Source organism: Balaenoptera musculus, chromosome 2 (assembly GCF_009873245.2).
Source record: "Balaenoptera musculus isolate JJ_BM4_2016_0621 chromosome 2, mBalMus1.pri.v3, whole genome shotgun sequence".
NCBI classification, from domain to species: Eukaryota; Metazoa; Chordata; class Mammalia; order Artiodactyla; family Balaenopteridae; genus Balaenoptera; species Balaenoptera musculus.
This window is the reverse complement of record NC_045786.1, coordinates 28,282,656-28,294,852: the sequence shown is the minus strand read 5'-3', so window position 1 is coordinate 28,294,852 and position 12,197 is coordinate 28,282,656. Positions and strand designations below refer to the sequence as shown.

Genomic DNA, 12,197 nt, shown 5'->3' with positions numbered 1-12,197 from the left:
TGTCTGTTTTTGCTGTAATGCGCCCAAAAGCAATAGAGTCAAAAGTATCTCTAAAGGTACCATAAGTTAAACTGCTCATATTCACAGACAAAGACTCTTAGGCTGGTGGATCCTCTGACCTTTACAAAGTCACACAAGCTGAAGTCCATACACAGACCCTGGTGACTCCATGCTGAAATCAAAAGGTTTTTCACTACACAAACTGCCATGGCTTTTTATTTTTCAGCAGAAACTACCTGTATTCAACCAAGAGTTAAAACATCCTGCTCTGGGTGAATCTTTGCAAATTTTCCACTTCAAGCTTCAACAATCTAAAAACTGCTCAGGTAATTGTACATAATAGTAAGGAGGAAAAAGGGGAAAAAAATCAATAAAAGATTATATAATTGTATTTCTTATCTTCCAGTGCTGAAGCTATCCATAGAAAATCTAGTTATCAGAAGACATCCACCTTGACAAGGTTAGTCTGCATTTGTGGTAGCGTAGTTGGTGATTTTTAAAGCATTATTATGATGATGATGATCATTATGGAGTTGTAGCATGTACCTTTTAATTTGGTTGTCAAGGGAGACAGGGAGCGGTAATTAAGGCTAAAAGATGGAGAATGGAAGCCTTATTAAAGGATATATTGAAGATGGGAATTTGATCTGAGAATTAGATTATGATGGGCGTTTTTCATGCAGCTGTGGCACTCTTGAGTGACAGAGGAACTGAGCAGGCAATTATAACGACAGGCATCTCCCCTAATCTTTACAATCTCAAACTCGCAGACACATCCATTTAACTTAATTTTTATGAAGCCTGCACATTTATAGCCTCACCAAATTGGAAATTTGTTTGTTTATTGTCCACAGGAAATAATTTTAGGGGAGCAAATAGCAGTGAAAGCCATCATGCCTGTCTTGCTTGTTTTTTTAACTTGTAAAACTAATAATATGAAATTAACCTGAAGGTGGCTGCCTTTATGAAAACTGATTGATCCTCAGCAGCCGGGCATTATTATGATTATCAGTGGGAAGGTCAAAGGGAGGCATGTAAAAGTCACAGCTGATTCATGAGTTCCTACATTGAGCAAAGGATTTGAAAAAAAAAAAAAATGAGGCTTGTGTTGTTCCATGTTATAAGTAAGAAATCAGTCTTCCTTGTATTGCTGAAATTTTCGGGAATGGATTTTAAACAACTTTGGACATAGTTATTTCAAGATGTCTGTTCAGTAAAGATAGCAATAGTTCATTACCATGCATACTGAAAACCTATTTTAAGAAGGACTTTGCTGCACAAAGATTAATTTACCACATCATATTTTTTTTCTCCCAGTAACACTAATATAAATAATTGTTGTACCTTAAAGTGGCATTATATTTTGATAGCCTAGTTTTTAATATACAAAGAATTGTTCAGCAGAACTGTTCAGAACATGGAAACATAGACAGAAAATAGGAGACTTCAGGAACAGCTCTCAATTTAAATCCCATTTATTGTTCTGATGGAGTGTGGGAGCTGAAGATGCTTCACCATAATAATAATGATGAGGCCATGATTGTTTTGTGAATATGTTTCAACAACTAACAGAAAATTTTGTTTGTGATTTAGATATGGCAAAATCTGAAAATTCACCCTATTTAAAAATGTTCTTTTCATTCCCGTCTGTTAATATACTGTTATTTCCTCTTAGGGAAATATCATAAGCCTTATCAAAAAGGTCTTTCATGTATATATATCTAAAGTTGGGCAGGTCTCTGTGACAGTATCTAGTGGGTGTGCGATTTTCAAGAGCTCTCCTAGTAATGAAAGGGTGTTAATGTCATCATCCTACAAAACAGAAATCAATAGACTTCTATATTATAGTACCTATAGCTAACAGAATAAGAAATAAATTATGTGATTAATATCAGAAGTTGAAAATACTAAAAAAGTATAATATCCCTATATTTGGGGGAAGAATTTGGGGAAATGAGAAGTAGGTGAATCCTCAGTACATAAGGATGTTATTTATAATGTCTAATGTCAAACAGCATAAAACTATTATTTAGGGACAAGGTGATTTAAAATCAGAAACAATTACAGGATTTGAGCATTTACCACTGAAGGCACAAAAGCAGATGAAAGGATACTTTAGAGAGAGAGAAAATTTTAATTTTATATGGTTTTTAATCATGTGCATATATTTATGTGATAGAGTATTTTAAATTATTTTGAATATATATTTTCAACATCTATATTTTAATTTATATGCAAATGTGTATATAACTGGTATCATGCCATGATACGCTTCTAAACACTATGTCCGTTGATTCAATTTATCTTTTGTGAGAGACTAGGTATTCTGAGAAAACTTTGCTACTGTCTTTTTGTCATTTTTAGTATGATGATGAATAACTCATTAATCCATTTTACTTCATTTCCTATGTACAAAACTCGGGTGTCAGTACCTAAGGTATATGTGTGTTGGGTTTCAAATGAATTGTATACATTTAGGGATGACTGTGATTAAGTCCTGTGGGCAGAGCGGTGCTGGAGAAAGGCTCCATCACCACTCGGGGTAGGCAGTCCTGCTGCATCACCTACTGTCTGCATCACCTACTGTCTGCATCACCTACTGTCTGCATCACCAGGTGGGAGCTGTGTAAGTTACCCACAGAGGCAGGGAAGGCTACAGAAGAGGGTCCCTCTCCTCTCAGGCCTACCTCCACAGCTTGCTTTTTAGTAACCTCCGTCTGTGTCTGGGTTGAACTGGTATAACCCCAGAGGTTCTATGTCTGTTCAAGACCAGTGTTGTATGCACGTGGTACAAGGCTTAATTGATCGCTCTATGTGAACCATTTGTGGGGCAGTTCACCAAATCAACTGAAGGAAGATTGCTGAGACTGTAAAATGTGATGGGGGAAATTTGATGTTGGAAAGGTCATAATTTATGATGTCTTCTAATTGAATGTTTCTTCACAAGCCCCTCCCTACTCAGGGTGCATCTGCAGAGGTAGCAAGCACTGAACAAAGGTTTGGGAGACAAATCTAAACTCTGTGAGTTCCAGCCTGTGACACATCCCTGTCATGGTGCTTCTTGCTCCTTCCCTACCTTACACTCCTTCTGCAGTTCATCCCACACACAGGTGTCAATATTAGCGTCCATCCTATGCCCAAGAAATAAGGAAACAGTGACCAGCAAGACAGAAACATTTCCTAACCTCATGAAATTTAAAATCTGGGGGAAAAAAAGATACAGAGCAAGATCTGGGTGAATGGAGATCGTTTTCCTAGTTGAGAATATTTAACTTTATACATATTTAGTTCATCTCTTTTCAAAATCTAAAGTGTAAACATCCAACAAAGATTCTAGTGATGGAACTTAATAAGTGAACTCTGAATATTGGATGAAGGAAAATATGAACAAAATTAGTCCAGAAAATGTTGAAAAAGAATAATAAGAATGGTTTGATATATAAAATATGAAAACATACAATTAAAATACAATAATCAAAGTAGTGCATTGTTGGTGTAGGAATTAAAAAATGAGGACAAAACCAAAATGTAGATGAAAAGAGGAAGCTCCAGAAACAGAATCAAGGAAGAGAGGGAGGTGTTGGAATAACCAGATTGTATTTGTTAAAATTTATAATAATATCTTTATAGATAAAAGCAGACTTACATACATACACACATCTATAAAGAAATAGATGAATGAAAAGTGATGGAAAACAAATCCATAACATTAATATTTCAAAAAGGAATTTCTGACATTTAATAGAAACTACACAACTGTGAATTAATAAACAATTTTGTGAAAATTGCAAATGCAGGTGAGTTAATAGTAATTTAAATTTCAAATTAGATTCGAAAACATTTATGTGGTGGGGGACCTTCAAGATGGCGGAGGAGTAAGATATGGAGATCACCTTCCTCCCCACAAATACATCAAAAATATATCTACATGTGGAACAACTCCTACAGAACACCTACTGAAAGCTGGCAGAAGACCTCAGACTTCCCAAAAGGCACGAAAATCCCCACGTACCTGGGTAGGGCAAAAGAAAAAAGGAAAAACATAGACAAAAGAATAGGGATGGGACCTGCACCTCTGGGAGGGAGCTGTGAAGGAGGAAAGGTTTCCACACACTAGGAAGCCCCTTCGCGGGCGGAGACTGCGGGTGGCAGAGGGGGGAAGCTTCGGCGCTACGGAGGAGAGCGCAGCAACAGGGGTGCAGAGAGCAAAGCAGAGAGATTCCGGTACAGAGGATCCATGCCGACCAGCACTCACCAGCCCGAGAGGCTTGTCTGCTCATCTGCCAGGGCGGTTGGGGGCTGGGAGCTGAGGCACGGGCTTCGGAGGTCAGATCCCAGGGAGAGGACTGGGGTTGGCTGTGTGAACACAGCCTGAAGGGGACTAGTGTGCCACAGCTAGCCGGGAGGGAGTCTGGGAAAAAGTGTGGAACTTCCTAAGAGGCAAGAGACCATTGTTTCGGGATGCGCGAGGAGAGGGGATTCAGAGCACCGCCTAAACGAGCTCCAGAGACGGGTGTGAGCTGCGGCTATCAGCGTGGACACTAGAGACGGGCATGAAACGCTAAGGCTGCTGCTGCAGCCACCAAGAAGCCTGTGTGCAAGCACAGGTCACTATCCACACCTCTGTCAGGGTCCTGTGATCCAGGGACAATTTCCCCGGGAAAACACACAGCACACCTCAGGCAACGTCATGCTGGCCTCTGCCGCCACAGGCTAACTCCGCATTCCGTACCCCTCCCTCCCCTCAGCCTAGGTGAGCCAGAGCCCCCTAATCAGCTGCTACTTTAACCCCATCCTGTCTGGGTGGGGAACAGATGCCCTCAAGTGACCTTCACGCAGAGGCAGGGCCAAATCCAAAGCTGAACCCCAGGAGCTGTGCGAACAAAGAAGAGAAAGGGAAATCTCTCCCAGCAGTCTCAGGAACAACGGATTAAATGTCCACAATCAACCTGATGTACCCTACATCTCTGGAATACCTGTATAGACAACAAATCATCCCAAAATTGAGGCAATGGGCTTTGGGAGCAACTGTAGACTTGGGGTTTGCTTTCTGCATCTAATTTGTTTCTGGCTTTATGTTTATCTTACTTTAGTATTTAGAGCGTATTATCATTGGTAGATTTGTTTATTAATTTGGTTGCTCTCTTCCCTTTTTTAAATACATATATATTTTTAACCTTTTTCTCTTTTTGTGAGCGTGTATGTGTATGTTTCTTTGTGTGATTTTGTCTGTATAGCTTTGTTTTTGCCATTTGTCCTAGGGTTCTCTCTATCCTTTTGTTTGTTTGTTTGTTTGTTTTAGTATAGTTTTTAGCACTTGTTATCATTGGTTAATTTGTTTTTTGGTTTGGTTGCTCTCTTCACTTTCTTTTTAAATTACCTTTTTATTTTTAATTTTATTTTTAATTTTAATAAATTAATTTTTAAAATTTTATTTATTTTTAATTTTTTTAAAATTTTATTTATTTATGGCTGTGTTGGGTCTTCGTTTCTGTGCGAGGGCTTTCTCTAGTTGTGGCAAGTGGGGGCCACTCTTCATCGCGGCGTGCAGGCCTCTCACTATCGCGGCCTCTCTTGCTGTGGAGCACACGCTCCAGATGCGCAGGCTCAGCGGCCGTGGCTCACGGGCCTAGTCACTTCGCGGTATGTGGGATCTTCCCAGACCAGGGCTCGAACCCGTGTCCTCTGCATTGGCAGGCAGACTCTCAACCACTGCGTCACCAGGAAAGCCCATATATATGTATATGTCTGTATAGGATATATGTTTATACTGGATATGTGCATATATGTATATGTAATATGCATATGGGATATACTCATCTATAGTTATATGTAAATATTGGCTTTATTAGAAAGATTGCATAGCTCTGATAACTAACTCAGAAAAAGATATGATTTTTGTTGAAGAAACCTACAAACATCTCCCTATTAACATGAAAGTAAAATTCTTAATTTACTTATTAGAAATTCAATCTTGATATTTTAAAAATGATACCTGATTGTAAAATATGAAAATGTGAACATAGTTTGACACTAGAATCTTATAAACAATATTAACAAGTTAAATAGAAAAACACATAATCTCAATAGATTTATAAAAAAGCACTTGAAATAATTATACAATTTCAAATGTGTATATAAGAATTACTACACTAAAGGCATAAAAATACTTCATTTTAAGCCATTTAATTCTATTTTAAGCCATTTAATTCCATCCATTCTGTGTTGTTCCTGAAATTTTATTTTATTTTTTTAATTTTTTTTTTTAGAAATTCACGTTCTTTTATTTATTTATTTATTTATTTATTTATTTATTTATTTATTTATTTATTTATTTATGACTGTATTGGGTCTTCATTTCTGTGCGAGGGCTTTCTCTAGTTGTGGCAAGTGGGGACCACTCTTCATCGCGGTGCGCGGGCTTCTCACCATCGCGGCCTCTCTTGTTGCAGAGCAAAGGCTCCAGACATGTAGGCTCAGTAATTGTGGCTCACGGGCCCAGTTGCTCCGTGGCATGTGGGATCTTCCCAGACCAGGGCTCGAACCCGTGTCCCCTGCATTGGCAGGCAGATTCTCAACCACTGCGCCACCAGGGAAGCCCCATTCCTGAAATTTTGAATATTCTTTGCCTTCCTATATAGATGCTCAAAATCTTGTTACAGAAAATAATGTATAATAAAAGTCATTATATACTGGATTTTTTCAGGGATTTTCTTTATAAAAAATTCTTCAGGGATTTTCCTTTTGAGGATATGTTGACACCATACATTAGATACTCCAAACATTTTCTAATCTTCATGGTTGTTAAGTTAAAATTATACACATATGCAATTATAAAAGGTAAAATGTTATATATGTGTGTATATTTGCATGTGAAAACACACACATATTATGTATAACTCACCATCTCCCAGCAGCTACTTGCTTATATAAAATATTAAATATGTTCTGTCATAACTGAGAAGAGAGCTCACAGGTAATAAGACAGTAAAATGTTTACTTAGAACAAGGCCAACAGTAGTAGAGAATGCACTTTGCCTGCTGTTATATTTTGCCCACAATATAAATCAGAGCTGCATTTCTAAAACTGACTTTGAGAACAATTCTCAAGTCAGCAATAAACATAATAAAAAACCCTTAAAGTGAGGAGAAATAGCGTGATCCAAGAGTTTAACAGAATATTTACAAAGAAAAGAAAAGAAAAGAAAAGAGACAGTATCCACTTTTTCACTGGAAAATAACAATAAAACACAGGGATGGTGTTCTAAGTAAGAGTCGGCGGTACCCAACGTGTTTGTCTGGAGTCTGTGGCTTTTTAGAAGTGATTCCTAAAGAACCTTCTGGCTACATGTGGACACATGGCCAGGGCCCTTTCTCATGCACTGGAGTTTTACAGAGGTGAGCTTTACAGTTCTGCTGGTTGGCTCATGATCATAGGCACACTTTTGGGAAGCAGGCTGTGAGAAAAAATTTTTTCCTGTGTGTATTATTCACTGCCCAGTGTTTCAAAAACAGAGGACAAATTGGGAATCTGACAGAGTAGACAGGGTCAAGATTTTAGTGAATGAAGGAGTTCATCCAAGTTATCATGCCTTCTAGATGCCTTCAAACAACGTGCTTCTTCAGAGCAGTGATGGCAGAAAATATTTGCAAATGATCTATCTGATAAAGGGTTAATATCCAAAATATGCAGGGGACTCCTACAACACAGGAGATTAAAAAAAAAAGATTTTAAATAGGCAAAGACTAAGGGTTGAATAGATATTACTCCAAAGAAGATACACAGGTGGCCAACAGATATATGAAAAAGTGCTTGACATCACTCATCATCAGGGAAATGCAAATCAAAACCACATTGAGGCATCACCTCACAGCCATCAGAATGGCTGTTTTCAAAAAGACAAGAGATAACTAGTGTTGGTGAGGATATGGAGAAAAGGGAACCCTTAATCACTGTTGGTGGGAATGTAAATTGGTGCAGCCACTGTGGAAAACAGTATGGAGGTTCCTCAAAAAATTAAAAATAGAACTGCAATGTGATCCTGCAATCCTACTTCTGGGTATTTATCTGAAGAAAATTAAATCAGGATCTTGAGGAGACATCCGCACCCCTATGTTCATTGCAACAAGTATTCACAATAGCCAAGATGTGGAAACAATCTAAGTGTGCTGATGGATGAATGGATAGGAAAAAATGTGGTCTATACATACAATGAAATATTATTTGGCCTTAAAAAAAGAAAGAAATCCTGCCATCTGTGACAACATGGATGGACCTTGAGGACATTATGCTAAGTGGAATAAGTCAGACACAGAAGGACAGTTACTACCTGATAAGATGTGTATGAGGGACCTAAATGTCAAACCCACAGATGCAGAGAGTGGGATGATGGTTGCTAGGGTCTGGGGGTAGGGGGAAACAGGAGGGGTTGGTCACTGGGTACAGAGTGTCAGTTATGCAAGACGACAGAGCCCTAGAGATCTACTCTACAGCATGGCGGCTATATTTAACAGCACTGTATTGTAAACTTGAAAAATGCTGAAATGGTTGATCTTATGTTAAGTGTTTTTAACCACTAATAATTAATAATATTAATAATAATACAGACAAGGATGGGGGAAGCTTTTGGAGGTGATGGATAGATAGTTCATGGCATAGATTGTGATGATATTTATTTCACGGGTGTACACTTATCCCCAAACTCGCCAAGTTGCATACAGTTTATTGCATGTCAATCATGACTCAATAATGTGTTTTTTTTTGGGAAAACAAAAGCAGTGTGGGCTGAGGAGAAGCCTCCAGGTCAGGGCTACAAATGCCGAGTGTTTGCTAGACACGCTGACGCCCCTCAGTTGTTTGGGGAAGGTAGTGTTTCTGCTTCCCCATCTGAGGGAGCTCCATTTTTTTCTCCATGTGCCTGGCTGCATAGCCTTTGCTATTCCCTGGACATTAAAGAGAACTTGGAAAATCAACAATTATCATACTTCTTTGTTATTTTTCCTGCCTTACCATCAGAGCAAGACATTTTGGTTTTAACATTTTTGCCTTTAAAATACCACTGAATCATTCTTACTTAAGCAAGCATGAATTTTCCAAATGATTCTTAAAGGTTTGCCTAGACCAATAAAGAAGCAAAGGTAAGAGCAAACCAAGTTTGCTTGTACGAATATTGACTACACATAAAATGTAATTCATCATTTCATCCAGTCTCCTAGAGTGAAGAGCGGACGACTAATGGTTTACATCTTCTACATTACATATAGAACTTTTAACTTGCATATTTCACTTTTACTCCAAGTTATTCTTATTTACATAACTCAAATATATATGCTACATTTACGTTAATGGGCAAACATTTGTCACAATTAGATTCCTGCAGCTTTTGACTTGTCTGTCTCATTGTTAATGCCAATATATATGCTACTATTTCAAAATAAATTATATTTGAAATTCAAATAAATGGGTAGATAATGTAATGGGGTTCTGTGTGATACTAACAGCGTCCAGCAGACTTCAGGCTCACCTAATTAATCTGCTGTACAGTTTGCAGCAATTGAAAAAGAGAACATTGAGATAAGTGATTAGTCTTTTTGGTAATGGATGCAGGATTTTGGAAGAATCCACACGTATGGCTGTTATTGATACAGAAATGGAGAAAAGATATTCTAAACGTAAAGCTAGGGCAATTCAATACTTGGCCTTGGAATTGATCCAAATGACAAGAATTCATAGGTTTATTCAATATGGTTAAAAACAAAATAAACTAAAGCTTGTTCAGTCGTGAAGCGTTAATAATGAAGATAAGGAAACATCAATCATGAGACCCAATTAATGAAAATGATCTTAAAGAACATCATGCTAGAATGACAATGGTTTAGTTAATATTAAAAGATTGACATCATACTAACAGCAGGGCATGATAAAACAAACTGCATATATGTAATTCTAGGATCAAGGCAGGTTGTGTGGACCTTAATGAAATAGGAGAAAATCACAAGAGGATTTTTTTTTTTCGGCCACGTGACATGTGGGATCTTAGTTCCCCAACCAGAGATAGAACCCGAGTGCCCTGCATTGGAAGCACGGAGTCCTCACCACTGGCCCACCAGGGAAGTCCCGCAAGAGGATATTTATGTTTATACCTAGTTTGTGTTTAAGTAAAAACTATTAAGTATCCAAATCCTGATGACCCTCTCCATGGAAATCAACATTCCTATCCATGGAAAGCAGAGATCTTTTCCAATTATGACCTAAAGCGTACTAAGAAATTGAGAACTGGGGAAGCCTATGTAATAGATAGAGTTTATCTGTATATTTTCACGTTCAGAATAATGATTTGTATTAGGCTGTTGCTTAATTACCTCCAATTAGGGAGAATGTTTCTCACCTCTAGAAATTATAAAGCTGCTGGGAAATTCTTAGTGAGTCACCTTATAGAAATGGAAAATTTATTCACTGGAGTATGTCTAAATTTGTCTCCATGTAAGTCTAGATAGTAGGGATGTTGTAAAAATGGGCTTTGCAGGCAAGGTAAATGGATCAAATCCTGGCCTTTTTCATTTAGTATCTGGATGACTCTGGACCATTAACTCAACCCCCCAAACCTTAGAGCAGTGGAGAGCAACCAGACATCGCATTTCCAAGCCAAAGACACAAAGCCCATATCTCAATTTTCTTTATTACAGTAAAATGAAAAAAGTGATTTGTGCCTCTATATGAAAACTATAACTTTTGTACATAGAGTATAATAATCTTCTAGGTTACTCATTTTCAAAATCAAATGACAGCATCGAAATATATAGAAGATAACTAATAGAATTTTTCTATATAATTCCGTTGTCATTTAATAATTAAAATTTGTGTGAATTTGTTCAAATTTTTGATCATCTTAAGCAGTCTGTTAATTAAGCTATTAAGACATTTTTCACCTACTGAAATGATTAAACTTTGTATTTTTTCATGATATCATTAGACATCCTTAACAAGTTTTATTCTCTTTGACAGAATAGGTATATAAACTAGCTTAGCTACTGTCATTGACTACATTTCTTAAGGGGAAAACTTCGTTCTTCATTATACTACTTATTTCCTATGCATAGCGCTTCTTTTTTATTTAAGATTATAAAATTACAAAAATTCTGTCACAATCTCTAAAGAAAATATGGATTTTCAGACTGTATCAAATTGCCTTAGACTTGGTATGTTTATCTATATGTAGTACCTATCATCTACCTGTCTGTCTATCTATCTATCTAGTTTTTTAATACAAAACTGGAGATATAGACAGTTTTGTTTTGGTTGAAAGAATGGATCATCAACTGAGTTTGTAAAGAGAAAAAAAAGCCAGTCCTCTGTGGAATATAAGGAAAATAAGGAATATTAATAAATACATGTTTTTTGAAAAATGACAATAAGGTTAAATTTTATTTTTTATTATGTTCAGAAATGTACACGCCATGGAATTTAACGTGCTTGTTTGACACGAGTTGTGGATGCCGCTCGGGTCTCTGGATGTTTAGATGATCTTACCCTCACGTCCTGGGGGCTTCTCCGGTTCTGCGGGCGAGTGAACAGTTTAGTTTACATCCCTGGAATCCTGGTCCAACGGTGAACTTTCATCTCTGCCTGTGAATCACTATCTCTTCTAGTCTCAAGGCAGCAGCGATAACATTTACCTTTCCAAACAGAATACAATAGGGAAAAGGGAGCAGAGAATTTGGAGACGTACTTTCAGGATCCATATCTTTGAATTTGCTGCTGATGTACTATGATCTCCAGCCATTGAACTTGACTTCCTGAACTAGCCAGCTCTTGGGGTAAAGAGGGATAAAATAATACCTCTTAGAATTACTTTAGAAATTTAATGAGCTAAGGAATAATAAGGCACCTGGTATATTTTAAACTATTTGTTGTTTTCCTTTTGTAAACAACTGGTATAAATCATGCTGTTAATTATCAACGGCATCTCTGTTATTTTAATTCAGCTGCATCTTCCATAAAACACAGGAGGAGCAGTTTGCAGCAGTGCTTCCTTCATCCTCCTTCCTTATCGAGAAGGAAGATACACTTATCACTTCCTAGAGGAACACATTTAGTATTATTATTATTTTATTTTTAATAGTATTTATTATTTACATATTCATTTATTACACACATGTTTTTTATTGTTTTCTGAATTTAAGGAAATGGTACCAAG

At 37.3% G+C, this 12,197-nt stretch overlaps 1 long non-coding RNA gene across 1 annotated transcript; it reads left to right on the top strand.

Annotated features, from left to right (window-relative positions):
* Positions 1 to 247: 247 nt before the first annotated feature.
* LOC118889646 lies at positions 248 to 11,547 on the top strand. Its single transcript, XR_005018586.1, has 3 exons — positions 248 to 326; positions 407 to 460; positions 11,445 to 11,547. It is a non-coding gene; the product is annotated as an uncharacterized LOC118889646 (long non-coding RNA).
* Positions 11,548 to 12,197: the final 650 nt, after the last annotated feature.